Source organism: Aegilops tauschii, chromosome 7, assembly GCF_002575655.3.
Source record: "Aegilops tauschii subsp. strangulata cultivar AL8/78 chromosome 7, Aet v6.0, whole genome shotgun sequence".
Taxonomy (NCBI): domain Eukaryota; kingdom Viridiplantae; phylum Streptophyta; class Magnoliopsida; order Poales; family Poaceae; genus Aegilops; species Aegilops tauschii.
In genome coordinates this window covers 417,088,249-417,100,959 of record NC_053041.3, presented here as the reverse complement: position 1 = coordinate 417,100,959, position 12,711 = coordinate 417,088,249, and positions in this window count along the sequence as shown.

The window sequence follows — 12,711 nt, the reverse complement described above, 5'->3', positions numbered from 1 at the left end:
TTTTTGCTAATGTAAAATTTGACCTAGATCCAGATTAGTAAACGAAGCTTGTTTCTTTCGCCGTTTGACTTTCGTTGCTTCGTTCGATTTGATTCTTTTTGCAAACCGGAGTTCTTAAGTTGAACTTTATGGTTGGATCTTTTATTTGAGTTTTACTTGTGCATTAGATGAGTACTTATTGTTTACTTGTTTGTTTGCGATAGAGTACCCGGAGTGCGCCGCTTGTTACTTCGAATCTCTAGGTTTCACGGATCATCAGCAAGGCAAGTAACACTTTGATCATACTCTTCCATACCCAGTTTTTATTGCATTAGATCAATCCTCAAACACTGCATGGTTAGGATCCAATTTAAATTGTGGGTATTGGGAAGTAGTTGAGGTAGTACCTATTACCTATTTTATTTATCAAACCCTTGGGAGTTACTTCTACGTTTGCTTATATTGCCATGCTATGCTCGTAGACGTGGATTGGGTTTGAGAGATATTCATGATAGATGTGAGATTGTTAATTAATGGTTTACTTAAGGTGGCAACTAAAACTCACATCTGGGTGGATTGAGGCACCTGGAGAACCCAGTGCTGCCTGTATTTTTGGATATCCCGGAGTACCCGTGAGATCATCCTATGGACCGCCACCCAGGCTCAAAGGGATCATGAGATTATTCATGCTAGAAACTTCCGTGTGCAGCCACAAGCTATTATGGGCTCTAGCATAGTTGATTAAGTTGTCTGAGCTCTTGAAGAGGTGGACTAGCAGATGTAGGGGATGTAGGTCGTACGGTCTACCCAGAGTAGAGAATTAACGCTTCTGAAAGACTGTGTCTCGGTCATCCGTTTCTCAAACATCATGCAGTGCGAGAATCAAGCGGAGGCGATCGAGTCTTGTGGGGAAAAGTGCACAAACCTCTGCAGAGTGTACAAACTAATCATGGTTAGCCGTGTCCCCGGTTATGGACAACTTGAGTATCTAGTACCTGGATTATCATGTGAAATCTCATCACCATGTTACTTTAATTAATTTTGTTGGGTTAATGATGATACTTAATTGGGATTGAGTTGGAGGTACCTTCTCAATGTTTCACAACCACCATGATAGTTAAATAAAATGTATTCCTTTGCAGTAGGGAAAAATTGGCTTTTCGCAAAACTGTAACCATAGAGCTTTCCATCAGCCATATATGCATGTAGTATAGCATTATTATGTTCATTATTCTCTATGTGTTACATTGCCAGCATATTCTATGTGCTGACCCGTTTTCGGGCTGCAACGTTTTATGTTGCATACTTTTCAAACGACGAGTAAGGTGCCTTAGGTCATGGTCTTATACACAGTGATGCCGTTGGAGTTGATGGACTCACTTATCTTCCAAGCCTTCCGCTATTATCGTATTTAGATGGCCTTAAGCCATATTTATCATACTTATTCTCTTTTGAGATATTCGTTGTAATAAGTGTGTGATTGCTACTCTGTTATAAATCCTCCATTTGTACTGTGCGTGTCAGCATTACTGATCCAGGGATGACACTGGTGCACAGCAGCACAGACTGTTTGAGGTCTGGTCGCTACAGCTGTAACCAAACGTTTCTTCAACTCCTGGAAACTAGCCTCACATTCCTCAGTCCAATTGAATTTGGTGTCCTTCTTCAACAACTCGGTCATAGGTTTTGCAATCTTCGAGAAATTCTCAATGAATCTCCGGTAATATCCTGCGAGTCCAAGAAAACTCCGGATTTCTCCAACTGTCGTGGGTGCTTCCCAATTTGTCACAGTGTTAACCTTGGTGGGATCTACTGCTATTCCTTCTCCGGATATAACATGTCCAAGGAATCCTACTTCCTTTAACCAAAACTCGCACTTGCTGAACTTGGCATATAACTGATGTTCTCTGAGCTTTCCAAGTACCAAACGAAAATGCTCCTTATGCTCTTCTTCATTCTTCGAATAGACCAGAATATCATCAATGAACACTACGATGAACTTATCCAAAAACTCCATAAACACTTTGTTCATCATGTTCATGAAATAGGCGGGTGCGTTAGTCAGGCCAAATGACATAACGGTGTACTCATATAGCCCATACCTTGTGGTAAAAGCTGTCTTGGGTATATCCTGCTCTCGAATCTTCAACTGGTGGTATCCTGATCGCAAATCAATCTTGGAAAATACTTTAGCTCCTTGTAGTCGGTCAAACAGATCATTGATCATCGGCAGTGGGTACTTGTTCTTGATTGTTACTTCATTCAAACCATGATAATCAACAACCATCCTCAATGATCCATCTTTCTTCTCCCCTAGAAGTACGGGTGATCCCCAAGGTGACGAACTTGGGCGAATATATCCTTTATCCAATAACTCCTTAATCTGCTTCTTAATTTCTTCCAAATCTTTAGCGGGCATCCTGTACGGTCTCTTAGATATCAGCCCTGTGCCTGGCAAAAGCTCAATCAAAAACTCAATGTCTCTATCCGGTGGCATGCCTAGCAATTCCTCTGGAAATACGTCAGGGAAATCCTTCACCACTGGCACTTCCTCCTGTACAACTCCTGATAAGGAATTTACTTGAGTCCTCTTCGGCACATGCCGGGATACATACTTAATCCTTCTTCCTGCTGGGGTAGTAAGCAAGATCGTCTTACTAGCGCAATCGATGTTTCCTCCATACATCGATAGCCAATCCATTCCCAAAATCACATCCAAACCTTGCGACTCCAAAACTATTAGGTCTGAGGGGAAAACATGCCTACCTATGGCCAATGGCATCTGAAAACATCCTTGGCTTGCCATATACTCTGCTCCTGGCGAGGTTACTAACATAGGTGTTCTAAGAACTTTGGTGGGCAACTTAAACTTATCCACAAATCCCCTTGATATGTATGAATGTGATGCACCAGTATCAAAAAGAACAATTGCAGTAATTGACTTAACCAAAAACTTAGCTATTACTGCATCAGGCTGTGCTTCAACCTCCTCCACGTTAACGTGGTTCACCTGTCCCCTGTTGAAAGGGTTTGGCTTCTTCCCCGAGCTTCCATTGCCATTTCCATTCTTAGCTTCCGGACATTCAGTTGCATAATGTCCAGTCTTCTGGCACTTGAAACAAGTAATATGGCTCAGATCCCTCTTGGCTGGGGTTGATGGGTTGGTACGGTTTTGTCCGTTGCTTCCTCCGTTCCCATTGCCATTCTTGGGGCCATTATGATTGTGCGAGCTCCCTCCATTGTGATTGTGACCTCCATGGTTATGCAGAAGGTGTCCTCCCGAGTTCGGGGTAAAACGAGGCTTCTGATGAGCTCCTGTACTGTACTTTCCTTGTCCATACTTCCTCTTACGACTCTCAATCTGCTGCTGCTTCCCTTCAATCATGAGAGCTCTGTCTACCAACTCCTGGTAGTTGTTAAAAGTTGCCACCATCAACTGCATGCTCAGCTCATCATTCAGTCCTTCTAGAAACTTCTCCTGCTTAGCTGCATCCGTAGCAACATCATCTGGGGCATAACGTGCTAACGTACTGAAATCCTCCACGTATTGGCCAATGGTACGTCCTCCTTGGCGTAAGTTGCGAAACTCACGCTTCTTCATGGCCATAGCTCCTGCTGAAACATGGGCAGTACGGAAAGCTTGCTGAAACTGGTCCCATGTGACAATGTCAATGGGGTGAGTGGCTGTGTAATTCTCCCACCATGATGTTGCGGGTCCATCAAGCTGATGTGCGACAAAACGCACTCTCTCCGCATCTGTGCATCCTGCAGTGGTCAGCTCCCTTCCAACCTTGCAGAGCCAATCATCTGCCACAATCGGCTCAGTGCTACTGGAGAACACCGGCGGATTCAGCCTAAGAAAACGGGCTAAGTGATCAACAGGTGGTGGTGGTGGTGGGTTGTTGTTGTTGTTGTTGTTGTTGCCTTGGTTCTGAACTAGCGCTTGCATCAGGGTATTCTGCTGCTGAATCAATTGAGTGATCTCCGGTGTGAAAACAAATCCGGTGTCGCATCTCGGAGGCATCTGATGTGTTTAGAAAAGATGAGAAAATAGGATAGAATGAGATCTAGAGGGAAAACACTACCCATATGCACATGAGACAAACACAATCATATCACTTCAATCAATTCAAACAAGGCATACAATCGATCTAACTATCGTTACAAAGTGCTTGGACTATACTATATACATGGAGGAATACTACTACTAATTTGGTGGTCTACTAGAAAAATTGCTCAGTCGAAGACTCCATGATATCTGCTCCGGCTTCATCCTCCCAATCATCATCACTGGGGTCCGAGTCGGTGTCGTCGATGATGATGTAGTTCTCCGGGCAAGTAGAATCGTCTTCTTCTCCTCCTGGTGCTGGGTCTCCCATGAATACTCCGATCTTCTTTATCAGGTCGTCATTCTTCTCCACTAGTGCGACGATTTCCTCCTCATATCCATCTCGTGTAGACTTGAGTTCTTCCTCCAGCTCCATGATCCTAGTCTTTGCCTTCTTCAGATCTATCATGTCTGCGCACATCTGGTTCTCCTGGCGACGAATGTGCTGGTTTAACTCCTGAATGAAAGCTGCAATAGATCTATCCTTCCAAGTACTGATCATCTCCCATTGCTCGTCTCAGCACCCACAAATCAGATAGATAGTATCCTTGAGATCATTGTGGTACACTTCTCCAATGCATCCCATGGTGATGTGGGCTGCCATGCTCTTTCCTAGACTCCAGGTTGGTGCATCGAAAGAAAACTCTATGGGCTCAGTGACTGGCATGAACGTCCTTCCTAGAACTTGAACTTGAATCATCCAGCGCTCCTCTTCTGGTAGTGTGGCGTTGTAGGTCCCGGTGAAGCTTGGTATTCCGATGTTCAGGTACTTAGTAACTTCCTTCAAGTGTCGGCCAAAAGGTGTGTCCTCATCCGGTTGGGCGAACTTGTTCCTTGCATCCGCCATCCTAAAAGAGTGGAAGAAAGGAGAGGAGTCAGAAATGAGAAGAGAGTTGTGATCTAGGGCTTTAGCTTAGTGGTCGTGTCCTACAGTCAGCGTGTGCTCTGATACCATCTTTGTAGCGACCAAACCTCAAACAGTCTAGTCTCCATGCATCAGTGTCATCCCTGGATCGGTAATGCTGACACGCACAGTACTTGAAGGATTTATAACAGAGTAGCAATCACACACTTATTACATCGAATAGTTCAAGAGAGAACTTATTACATTAAATACGACTTAAGGCCATCTAAAACAATAACAGCGGAAGGCTTGGAAGATAAAGTGAGTCCATCAACTCCAACGGCATCACTGAGTATAAGACCACGACCTAAGGCTCCTTACTCGTCGTCTGAAAAGTTTGCAACATGATACGTTGCAGCCCGAAAATAGGTCAGCACATGGAATATGCTGGCAAATTAACACATAGAGAATAATGAACAGAATAATGCTATCACTACATGCATATTTGGCTGGTGGAAAGCTCTATGGTTACAGTTTTGCGAAAAGCCAATTTTTCCCTACCACAAAGGAATAAATTTTATTTAACTATCATGGCGGTTGTTAAACATTGAGAAGGTACCTCCAACTCAATCCCAATTAAGAACGTGATTAACCCAATCAAGTTAAATTAAGTAACATGATGATGAGATTCACATGATAATCCAAGAACTAGATATTCAAGATGTCCATAACCGGGGACACGGCTAACCATGATTAGATTGTACACTCTGCAGAGGTTTGTGCACTTTCCCCCACAAGACTCGATCGCCTTCGCTTGATTTCTTGCACTACATGGTGTTTGAGAAATGGATGACCGAGACACAGTCTTTCAGAAACAATACTCTTTACTCCGGGTGGACAGTTACACCTACTTTCCCCTACATCTGCTAGCCCACCTCTTCAAGAGGTCATGTAACCTACTCAACTATGCTAGAGCCCATAATAGCTTGTGGCTGCACACGGAAGTTTCTAGCATTAATAATCTCATGATCCCTTTGAACCTGGGTGGCGGTCCATAGGATAATCTCACGGGTACTCCGGGATATCCAAAAATACAGGCAACACTGGATTCTCCAGGTGCCTCAATCCACCCAGATGTAAATTAAAATAGCCACCTTAAGTTGAAACATTAATTAACAATCTCACATCTGTCATGGAGAACTCTCAAACCCAATCCACGTCTACGAGCATAGCATAGCAATATAAGCAAACGTAGAAGTAACTCCCAATGGTTTGATAATAAACAGGGCAATAGGTACTACCTCATCTACTTCCCAAAACCCACATATTAAACAGTTCCTAACCATGCAATAGTTTGAGGGTTGATCTAATGCAATAAAACTGGGTGGTAAAGAGGTATGATCAAAGTGTTACCTGCCTTGCTGATGATCCGTGAAACCTAGAGACTCGTAGTAGCACGCTTCGCACTCCGGGTACTCTATCGTAAACAAACAATACATACATAAGCAATCAAGCAAGGGTGCACAGGTAAAACTCAAAATAAAAGATCTAAACAGAAAATTCAACTTAAGAACTCTGGTTTGCAAAAAGAATCAAATTGAACGAAGCAACGAAACTCAAACGGCGAAAGAAACAAGCTTCGTTTACTAATCTGGACCTAAGTCAAATTTTACAGTATCAAAAACTTGTTTGAGTTGGTTAAACAAAAAGAGGGTTTCGAGACGAAACTCTAGGCGCTTGAATCGCCTGATTCCAATAAACGAGCGAAAAGTTATACTAAAACGAAAAACAGATCGGAAATCGCGATCGAAAATAATCATGGAAAATCCGAGAAAAAGAAAACTGACGAACAGGCTAACGAACGAACGTTCGCTGTCTGCGGTTAAACGATGGAAACCGTTCGTTAAAACGAACGTAAGGTCGAACGTCCGCAAAATAGACTAAACCGAAAAAATAAAACCGATCTATTAAAAAAATAAACCGGGGTTTTTCTAAAAAAACACGCACGGTTTTCCGGAGAAAACCGGCGGCGGCGAGGCGGTCAACCTTGGGTGCGGGACGGCGGCTCCGGCGTCAGGCGGGGTCGGCGGCGGGGCGTCGGGCGGCGGCGGGGCGTCGGCGGCGCGGAACCGGCGACGGTGGGGCGGTTCGGCGGCGGCGGCGCTAGTGTTTCACGGGGGCGGGCAGCTCGGGCTGGGCTGCGGGGCTCGGCCTCCCGGCTTATAAAGGCCGGCCGGGCCAGAGTCCTAGCCGGACACGGCCCGGTAGGTCGGTTCGTTTTTTTATAAATAATTCGGACGTGCAGAAAAAGAAAGAAAAGAAATACTAAACGGACTCCAAAAATCCCGAAATAAATTTTCCCCGTCCTCTAAAGATAAGCCGGACAAGATGAACATTTATTTGGGCCTAAAATGCAATTTTGGAAAACTCGTATTTTCCTAATTCAAATAAAATCAAATATTTGTTTTTAATTTTTTTCCTCCAATATTTCATTATTTGTGGAGAAGTCATTTTATCCCCTCTCATATATTTTAAATATGAAATATTTTTCGGAGAGAAAAATAATTAAAACAAATGATCCTATTTTCGAAATTTGAGAAAAACCCAAATATGAAAATAACGAAATCCCCAACTCTCTCCGTGGGTCCTTGAGTTGCTTAGAATTTTGAGGATCGCAAAACAAAATGCAATAAAATATGTTATGCATGATGATCTAATGTATAACATTCCAAATTGAAAATTTGGGATGTTACAAATTTTGTACCAAGAGCCACGCCATGTGATAATTTGACGCGTGTAAAGTCATTCACTTCATTGATGGTCAATTAATACAGCGCATGCAAATTGAGTGGACGTGAGGGCGGAAGAAATACATTATTACTCCACTGCGCGCATGCGAGTAGTTAAATCGTGGGTTGCTAGTAGTACTTCCATTGGTCTTCTTCGTATTTTGTGCCAATTTTTGACAGTAACATAATATTTACGCATTTGAGCAGTGTAGTACTTGAAATTTATGTTCCGCTAAACTCATCGGGAGCCGTTTCGGGCCTCGAAACCAAAACCATCAAGTAATCTTTACCTTGTTCCCATCACATTCGAAAGCCTGCTCACACCTACTAGTACGTACCAAACCTGAACATGTTCCCACTATGCAGGTATTAGTACTAGTGCTAGTACTTAGGTTATAAAAAGGGGAACTACCTAACCGAAAATTACTCTACCTTTCCTCCTCATAAGTGCTTCTTCTTCGTCCGTCGTTGCCATGGCCGGTGAGCAGAGCTCTAGGTCGAGAACTACTCGTAACAAGGGAGCGGCAACCAAGGCTGCGAAAAAAAAGAGGGCTCGCCGCCACGCAGAGACCTCAAAAGATCTCTCACGGGAAGGCAATGGCTCCCAGGAGCGCCCTAGCCGCGGAGGCGAACATGCCGAGCCGGTGGAGCTGGAGTCGTTATCCCTCGACGGCATGCCCGATCAGCTCAATAAGCAAAAGGAGTTCATCCAAGGCTTGATGGAGTTGCTGAAGGAGAGCCTCGACGACATGCCCGCTGAGCTCAATCAGCAGGGGGAGTTGACCGCCGGCTTGGTGATGCTGCTGAAGAAGAGCATTGCCTCGGAGAAGAAGGCGACCGGCGAAATCATGCGACTTCAGGAGGACAAGGCGAAGCTCTGCCACGAGGTCGACCTGTTGAAGGAGAAGAACGCCGGCTGGAATAAGCTGCATGAGAATAGTATTTCCTCGATGAAGATGTTGCAGGCCCTCGTCATGGAACAGAAGGAGGAGTTGGCGAAACTCTGCATCGAGCACCCGACTGCTGTCAAGGTACGTAATGCGGCCGTGGAACAGATGATGAAGGCTCGCGTCGAGAAATCCCGCGTCATGGACAGAATGAAGAAGATGGCGGAGGAGACGCGCAAGGAGATGGAGGTCGTGGAGGCGATGAAGAAGCAGTTACGACTCCGCGGCGAACTAGATCATTTGGGGTGATAATCTTCCTTCTTCTTTTGCTCCCGTGTTTCATCTTTTGCTTCGGGTGTTTCGCCGCACGTGTCACGTTCTCTGCGAGGCATGAATAGAACAATGTTTTTTTGAGGGAATTAATAGAACAATGCTAACAATGAGATGACTAGCAAATTAGATCATTTTTATCGCCATATGGCACTGGGCTGCCGTGTTTCGTGCTCCTCCATCGCAGTACTACTCCAGTGGAAAACTTGAGTATACCGCATGGTTCTTTGCTCCTCCTCGATCAGGTCGTCGGCGCATTTATACGAGCAGTCAAATCACAAGGCCCCGCCTTCCAGCAGTAATGAGCCGTCAAATCAGAAAGGCCCTCGCCTCTCGTGAAACCGGCCAAGCTAGACCGCCCCGCCCTCTAGCCTTTTAAAAAATGTATACTTTTGTACAGCAGTAGTATCAATGGATTGCGCCATGGAGCAAAACTTGCAATAAAAAAAGGTGGTCATATAGAGAGCGCTCGTCGCCAAATTATGCATATAGTACTATTAAAAAGGCTAGTCACAATAATGGTGTCCAGCACAACCCACCCCTCAAATAAAACTAAGAGGGTGCTTGGATACGTTTTAGTCCCATGACTAAAAGTAGTGGGACTAAAACATGCTAGCCTCACCCATGCTTGGATCCAAATACTAAAAAGGATAAAATCAAGTTAATGAGCATTTATTATCCTCCAAACCCTCCAATCCAGAACTCGCCTGTATTAAAGGAGAGGAGTTAAATGAGTAGAGAAAGGACTAATCCACATTTTAGTAGGGGTACCCCTGACTAAAATTTTTTAGTCTCAAGACTAGTTTTAGCCCCTCTTTAGTCAGGGGTGCTTGGAACTTTAGCCTCTTAAAGAGACTATTTTTAGTCAGACTAAAATAAGTCCCTTGGATACAAGCACCCTCTAAGCATCCTGGAATTCTTTGACAAAACTAAGCACCCTGAAATTCTTTGACAACTAAACTGCTGGCTATATGATGTTGGCCATATATATTGTACGTATATAATGTGAAGAAACGAGTGGTAGTACTATACCAACTAAAAGATGAAATGTAAGAAATACTAGTATGTACGTACTGAAGAGTTAAAGTAACGAGAAGAAACATAACATAGTTCTGCTGGGGGCTCAGCACAACACACCCCTCAAATTAAATTAAGCACACCTGAAATTAAACTTTGCAACTATTCCGATAGACACTGCATTAGAACCACCATGAGCAACGACACTGCCACCTTACTCGGAGTCCTCGTCCACGTCCTCGACTTCGTCCTTGTCCCTCTTCCTCTTGGCCAATACTTCTTTGCTTGAACCACACACTTGGTTGTTGCTCTTCATCCAACCCTTGTAGATATTGAAGCAAAGGTAGCCATCCATTGCAGCGTAGTGGATGTGGTCTATATCTAGTACATTCCGCTGCCATGCATGACGATGAAACGTGTATGGAGGTTTCTCTAGTTTACCGTGCGAAGGATGAACCATGGCTCCTGCCAGGGTCAGCATTGAAGGCTGACGAGAGGACACCAGCTGATTCTTCTAAAGGTTGAAGGTGTTGCCTACAACGAGGCCTATCCGACGCAGGACTTCTTTGTCGTTACCAAAGTCTACAGTAACGAATTTTACTAGGTTGCTCTCGAGGAAGTCCTTAAAATCCTGGCACTCAACGTCGGCATGGCATATGTGGTAGACCAAGCATAAGTCATGCACGCAAACCTGGATCACGGCGGGCTTCTTCCTCTCTTCGTCCTTTAGATCCTTCTCTCGTCCCAGGACCGTGGTGTACTCAACATCTAGCCCAGTGACCCACTCATCATCTGAGTCTTCGAACATGCGTCTGAAGCGAGAAAGGCATCCTTTCACCGTCGCGGAAGAACGGGTGTAGATGACGTCGAACTCATCGCCGGTGATGGTTCTAACCTTGTACTCACCGCTGATCGTGGAGATTTGGGACACCATGGATTTGGGAGGAGGGTTAGGATTAGTGGAACTGCCGTAATGTGAATGGACGGGACGACTAGGAGCGAACCGCCGTAGTATTGAAGGAAGTGTGGGGACGAGTAGGAGCGAACTGCCAGCGTGCGAATGGCAGGGTAGTGGCTTTCCATTCTCCCATGATACGGGCTTCCGAGAGCCCTTGGATCTGAGATCGAACGGTTGCATGGCGTGATTCTAGACCTATGGGTGAATATCCTATCTGGAGGGTTATTCTGCAAATTTTTAGCAACTTAGCATGCGACCGTTTGATCTCAGATCCAAGGGCTGCCAGCAGCCCGTATCATGGTCGCGCCTACCACGACCGTCGCGTCGCTCGCGCCCTTGGAGATTTAACACGGTGCGTTAGGCTATCTGATGTTGGCATGTCATACATAGTCATCACTTAGTCACTCATACTACGACAAGGTTGGCTATAAGGTTGGCTATAAGTGTATTTTTTTACTCCTCTCTATCTCTTTCTTCGTACTCCCTCCGTCCCATAATATAAGTATGTTTTTGACACTAGTGTAGTGCCAAAAACGTTCTTATATTATGGGACACAGGGAGTACTAGTATTTATTGCATTTGCCAAGGAGTGACCTCTTCCAATGAAACGGTGTTGCTAAGTTTGCTTCATTTAATTAGCTATAGACTCAAAATTGTCTTTTCACCTAGGTACACGCGCTTAGCACCGTTTCTTCCTTGGGTCACCAAACTAGTCTCTCTCTTCTTGATTAACTTGCCACATCAGACTTTATGCCTATGTGGCAAGCTTAAGCACCTGTAGGAGCAAGTAAAAGTAAGTACAATAGTGCGCTTTACATGGCATTTTTGCATATGTGGAGGAAAGAGAGGCAAGGAAAAAGTGGAGAAGTGGGCTCTCATGCAAGAGCCAGCCTCTACTACATGGTGGAGCATTGGGAGAGGCACCTGTATGGAGGTGGTCAGGAATCAGGAGACTCACGCCGGTCGTAGCGCCGCAGTTAAAATGATAATGGCAAGTCAAATCACGGGGCCCCACCTGTCCAGCAGTAACTCGCTGTCAAATAACACAACCCTACGTTTGCAGAAGCCTACTCCCTCGTCTTCTCGCGTCTCTGTCGAACCGACTAGGCGGAACTGCCCCGCCGCCTACCGCGCAGGAAAAGCCCCGCCCTGGACTTTTAAATAGTATACAGTATACTAATTTTGTATCCATGGATTGCGCCCGCGCCATGGAGCAAAGCGTCTAGAAAATGGCGGTACACATGTACGGAGTATACAGCACGCCCATCGCGTTCGCGTCGCACCCCAGACGGTCGGTCGGTCTGGCACGCTGCTCTCCGAATGGAACGCGCGTCATATTGCGTTTGCACACACATGTGGGACAGCAATTGAGAACCGACCATCGGCACACTCGCTGGCCCCGCAAGTTGGGTGACTTAATAGAAGAGGGAGACGAGCGATAGTACTAGAGAAGTGTTGTACTATGTTGGTGCCTGGACGATCCCTGCAAGACATGGAAGATTAGTTCGTCCATGCATGTGACCAGACTCCAGCAGACACGCCTGGATTGGCTATCGTCTACATATCGTGCAGGCTGTGTTGTACATGGCTGTAGTTGTGGTGAGAAATCTAAAAACAGGTTTCTTGTCATCTCGCAAAATTAGGTGTCATGTGCTTCGGATCACTGCGAGGGTTAAACAGCGACAACTGAGTTGGGCTAGTCATTGGGGGCACATGCACGAACAGTGACTACTCGGCTGCCATCTAGGTCAAGCCGGGTATGTTAATTAGGACATCTATCGACGGACCCCTTTTCTACG